The 5,403-nt window shown below is 44.5% G+C and overlaps 1 pseudogene; it reads left to right on the forward strand.

The window, feature by feature from the left end:
- Nucleotides 1–3,792: 3,792 nt before the first annotated feature.
- LOC139001357 (small nucleolar RNA SNORA31) lies at nucleotides 3,793–3,905 on the forward strand (annotated as a pseudogene).
- Nucleotides 3,906–5,403: the final 1,498 nt, after the last annotated feature.

Consider the following 5,403-nt stretch of genomic DNA (forward strand, 5'->3'; position numbering starts at 1 on the left):
CCAGTCCCTGGCAACCATCATTCTATTCTTTGCTTCTATGAATTCAACTTTTTTAGATCCACATATAAGTGATGGTCACAGAATATTTGTCTTTGTCTGGCTTATTTCAGTTAGCATAATGTCCTCCAGGTTCATCCCTGTCACAAATAATAGAATGTCCTTCTTTTTAACCTTTGAGAAACTTTGAGTGGCTCAGTTAGCTGGAGCACTGTTCAATGCACCAAAAGATTGCCGACTGAATTCCTGGTCAGGGCACATACGGAAGGCAACCGTTGACCTTTCTTTCTCACATCAATGTTTCTCTCTCCCTTCCTCTCTCCAAGTATATGACCTCGGATGAAGACTAAAATATAAAAAAGATTTAGATTATGAAGTGAGGGAATTGGGGGGAGGGAGAGGAATAATTATCTTTGATCCAATTAGCTTTTATAGAAAGTAGCTGTATCCTTCTTTGGCTCTTCACATGTACTACTTTGTAATGTGTCTAATTCTTATATTTTGTATTTGGAAATAATTATGAAGAAAGAGGAAGTTCTAACAATAGTTTTGTAGAGTCTCAGGTAGCCTTGACTTACCTTCTCCCATGATTGCAGTTCAAGTTCAAAACCAGGATGCTGATAGGCAGTGCTATGAACCAGAACATGCAGACCTTATTCAGTGATCACCATTTTTCACATACTTTAGTGTGTGTGTGTGTTTGTGTGTGTGTGTGTGGTCTCATGCAGTCTAATCCTGTGAATAAACTTCTATAACCATCACAATAAAAATGCATAGCTGCTCATTGCCACAGAGGAGCTCCCTTGTGCTGCCCCTTTATACCTGCACCCTCATCCAGTTTGCTGTGTACATCATGGATTTATTCCTCTTTATTGCCAAATAGTGTTCCATTCTAGCATGGACCACAGTTGTGTAACTGTTGTCATAACTAGCTAGTGTTATGTCATAACTAGCTAGTTAATATTAATAACTAGTGGCCCAGTGCACGAAATTTGTGCATGGGAGGGAGGTTCCCTCAGCCCAGCCTGCACTCTCTCCAATCTGGGACCCCCCTGTAGGATCGGGCCTAAACCGGCAATTGAACATCCCTCTCACAATCTGGGACTGCTGGCTCCTGACTGCTCACCGGTCTGCCTGCCTGATTGCCCCTAACTGCCCTCCCCTGCTGGCCTGATCTTGCCCCCAACTGCCCACCCCTGCAGGCATGATCTCGCCCCCAACTGGCCTCCCCTGCAGGCCTGATCTTACCCCCAATGGCCCTTCCCTGCAGGCTGATCTCGCCCCCAACTGGCCTCCCCTGCAGGCATGATCTTGCCCCCAACTGGCCTCCCCTGCCAGCCTGTTCTCACCCTCAATGGCCCTCCCCTGATGGCCTGATCTCGCCCCCAACTGCCCTCCCCTGATCGCCCTTAACTGCCTCTGCCTTGGCCCCCACCACCATGGCTTTGTCCGGAAGGAAGTCAGACGTCCGGAAGATGGCCGGTTGACCCAGTCTAATTAGCATATTACCCTTTTATTAGTATAGGTAGATTATATAGGATAGGATTGCTTAAATGGAGGGGTGGGGGGGGAGGGAGCCTTTTATAGCAGAAGGAGATGCTCTTGGCAAACAAAAATACATAATACTTATATCTGAACTTGATAGCCAGCCATATGCACTATACTGCCAAACCGGTCACTAAAAAATTGAACTACTTTCTTACACCTAACACCAAACAGCTGTTGCCCTTAAAACCCCTCCTCAGCCCCCACCTTAGGTTCTGCCTTCGCAGTTCACCCAGATTAGGTTTTGATTGGTCAGTTTCTATGCCAGTCAGTGTCAAAAGCTCTGCCTCCTAGATAGCCATTGGCTCCTCACAGTTCACTCAGATTTGGTTCTGATTGGTCAGTTTCTATGCCAGTCAGTGTCTCTGGGCCTGTGTCCGGGACTGATCAGAGAGGCGAGGCTGATCCAGAGAGAAGGAGAGAGGCAAGGGCTGATCAACAGCTGCCATGAAGGCTACGAATCGAACCCTGCTTCTCCAGGCCTCTCTCCAGGCCTGATTCATAGCCCCCTTAGCAGTCAGTGCTGGGTCGCTGTGCCCACAGCAGTGGCAGTCAGTGCTGGGTCGCCACGGCCCAGCACTGACTGCAGGGTTGACTGTCAGTCGAGCCTTTGGTCATTTTGGACATTACGGACCCTGGGTTTTTATATGTTAGGATAGAAAGAGAGCAAAGGGGAGGCCAGAAATTATAAGCATGCTCATCTGGGCAGTTTCACCAGGAAGCTACAGCTTCACACTCCCCAGGGAACCACCAGTCTAGCTCCTACAGATCATTGGGGGAAGGAGTCAAACAAAGGAGAGATGGGCACATACACAGTGAAGTTGGGGTGACATAGGGAAGGCACTTGCCTGTCAATCTAGCCTGGGAATAACATAATTATCTAAGGGGGTGAAGCCACTGCAAGCATGGGGAATCTTGAAAGGTTAATAGGTTAAGCTCCCGGTTATAATGCCCAAAGAGTTCTCTCTCTCTCTTGCTCCATGAACCACACTCACCTGCCATGTGGCTGTAAGCAACAGCATGACCCATGGCCATGTGGATTCCACACGCAATGGACAACAGCTGGGAACACAAGTTAAGTTAGCCAAATGCTGTACTGGACTTTATTATGGAGTAAAGACACTGGGAAGTGGCCTTAATACAAAATTGGACCTTTTCCATGTCAGGACAGAGGGAAATAGGACATTGGAAACCCAGGGGTTTAAGTCCATAGAAATAAAGATTACTCATCTCCCATGTGAGTCTCAGTGGTACTGTTGTCATTAACCCAGTTATTAATTATCAGGAAAGGGGCAAAAGGAAGGCCAGATAATAGAGGCATTCCATTTGTGTCAGAAAGCTGAAGTTTAACACTCTTTAGGTTTGCTCCCCACAGATCTTGGGGGAAAGGACTGGACAAAGAAAGATTAGACACATGCCCAGTAAGGTCTAAATGACAAAGGCAAGGTGACTACTTGTCAGTCACACCTGGGAGCAGGTTATTGGCCAGAATAGGTGTGCTCACTGCCAGGGCTCAAATTTGAGACACATAAGCTCCTGAACAAAGGAAGGTCCCTCTCTTGGCCCTCTTGCTCTCTTGGGACTCTTGTTGTAGGGGTGTGCTCTCACACGCTACACTTGCCCATATGGCCTACAGCCCTGTGGACCCCATTAGTGGACTAATGGACTGTGACTAGCCTGATGCTACATCAGATTCAAGTCCACCATGGAACAGGAACTTTGGACACTGGCTTTGCTTCCAGCTCTACTGAAACCCCAACTGCACCTTTTCCAAGACTGGATTAAGGGATATGGGACTTTCGAAACTGAGGGATATAACTTCACACAGATAAAAATCACTCACTCTCCCATGTGAGTGATTTTAAAGTCTTAGAAAATCCTCAAGACATCATAAGAACCCCACCTCTCCTAGCAATGGATAAAATCCACCTGCTCAATTCTTGGATAACATTGGTGAATTCCTTTCCTTGTGACATTGTAAGAACTCCACTTCCACTGGTAACAGGTGGGGATGCAGAGAGCACCCCACCAATAACATAACCTTTCACCACTGAGGAAAATTTGGATTGTGTCCAGTTTTTTTTTTTTTGCTGTTATAAAGGAAGCAGCTCTGAGCAACCATGGGCAGCTTTTTGTACATACCAATTTTTATTTCTCTGGGATAAATGCCCAAAAGTCCATTGCTGGGTTATTGGGGGTATTAGTATATGTTTGTGTTATATGAAACTTCCATACCCTATCCATTCCCACCAGCACTGAATGAGAAAGCTACATCCTTTCCAGTACAGATGCAAGAGAAAAGTATCCTTACCCTTTCTGACTGTCTGATTGTGGAAGACAAGATTGAATGGGGGAATACAGGAGAAAAAAAAAAAAAGAAAGCTACATCCTCCCCAGCATTTGGCATCATGACTATGAGGGGACAAAGTTTTGCCACCCCAAAAGAGGCCTTTTGGGATATTGATTTTAAGCTGCTTATAAAAATGACTCAGAAAGAACCTTTGGCCCTCTCCTTTCATCTGCCTAAAGGAATACAGACCTGTTTCAGGCACATTCACCTGAGCATATGTGGACTGTGCGTGGCAGACAGGGAGAACATCTAACAAAGCCTGTTTGTGGGACCCTCGTCTGAGCCCCATTGTTTCTGGGTGGCCACGCAAAAATTTGTTTATCACATGTTTGCTCTTTTTCATCTACCTGTGAATTGCCTGCTTTCCCTTTTATCCCTTTGAAATTCCAGACCCCTGCCTACCTCCTGGGGTCTCAAATTCTTATAGAACCCATATATATATATATACACATGTAATAAATTTTGGACATTTCCTCTTGTTAATTTGATGAGTACCCAGCCAGAATAATTTAGACATGTGGGAAATTTTTTTCTACTCCCACAACTCCTTTTTATTTTAAGTGTCTTACGAGGTGTATAGTAATATCTCACTGTGTTTAATTTGCACATTACTAATGGCCAATGGTGTTGAGCATCCTTTCATGTGTCTTTTTGCCACCAGTACCTTCTCCCTGATGAATGTCTGTCCATGTTTTTGCCCATTTCCTAAATGAGTGGTTTGTTTTTTTCCTGTTGAGATTTGAGAGTTCTTTACATATTCTAGACCAGTGGTCAGCAAACTTCAGCTCACGAGCCACATGTGGCTCTTTGGCCCCTTGAGTGTGGCTCTCAAGGCCCAGCACTGATTGCAGGATTGACTGTCAGTCAGTCGAGCCTTCGGTCATTTTGGACATCACGGACCCTGGGTTTTTATATGTTAGGATAGAAAAAGAGCAAAGGGGAGGCCAGAAATTATAAGCATGGTCATCTGGGAAGTTTCACCAGGGGGTCACCTGATTGTTTATCACATGTTTGTGATAAACAAGGGGTCAAAGAGCTGCATGTGGCTCTCAAGCCGCAGTTTGCCAACCACTGGTGTAGACCAAAGTCTTCTCTCAGATATGTGGCTTGCAAATAGTATCTCCAAGTCTGTAGTTCATCTTTTCATTCTCTTAACAAGAATTTTCAAAGAACAAATTCTGATATAATCTACAAAGAATTAATTCTGATATAATCTACTTTATTAATTTTTCCCTCTTTGGTTCATCCTATTTTCCTCTTAGTCTTGTAGTTTATAGTTACTTTTAAATTTATGATCCAATTTGAATTAAATTTTTTTTATACAGTGTGAGGTTCAGGCCAAGGTTGTTCTCTCTCTCTCTCTCTCTCTCTCTCTCTCTCTCTCGCAACATCATGTTTCAAAATTATGGTAAAAAAACACATACAATTTACCATCTTAATCATTTTTAAGTGTATAGATCAGTGGCATTGAGTACATTCATGATGTTGTGCAACCATCACCAATCAGAATC

This window comes from Myotis yumanensis, unplaced genomic scaffold, assembly GCF_028538775.1.
Source record: "Myotis yumanensis isolate MYYU_CA2020_CCGP unplaced genomic scaffold, mMyoYum1.0.hap1 SCAF_1, whole genome shotgun sequence".
Classification (NCBI taxonomy): domain Eukaryota; kingdom Metazoa; phylum Chordata; class Mammalia; order Chiroptera; family Vespertilionidae; genus Myotis; species Myotis yumanensis.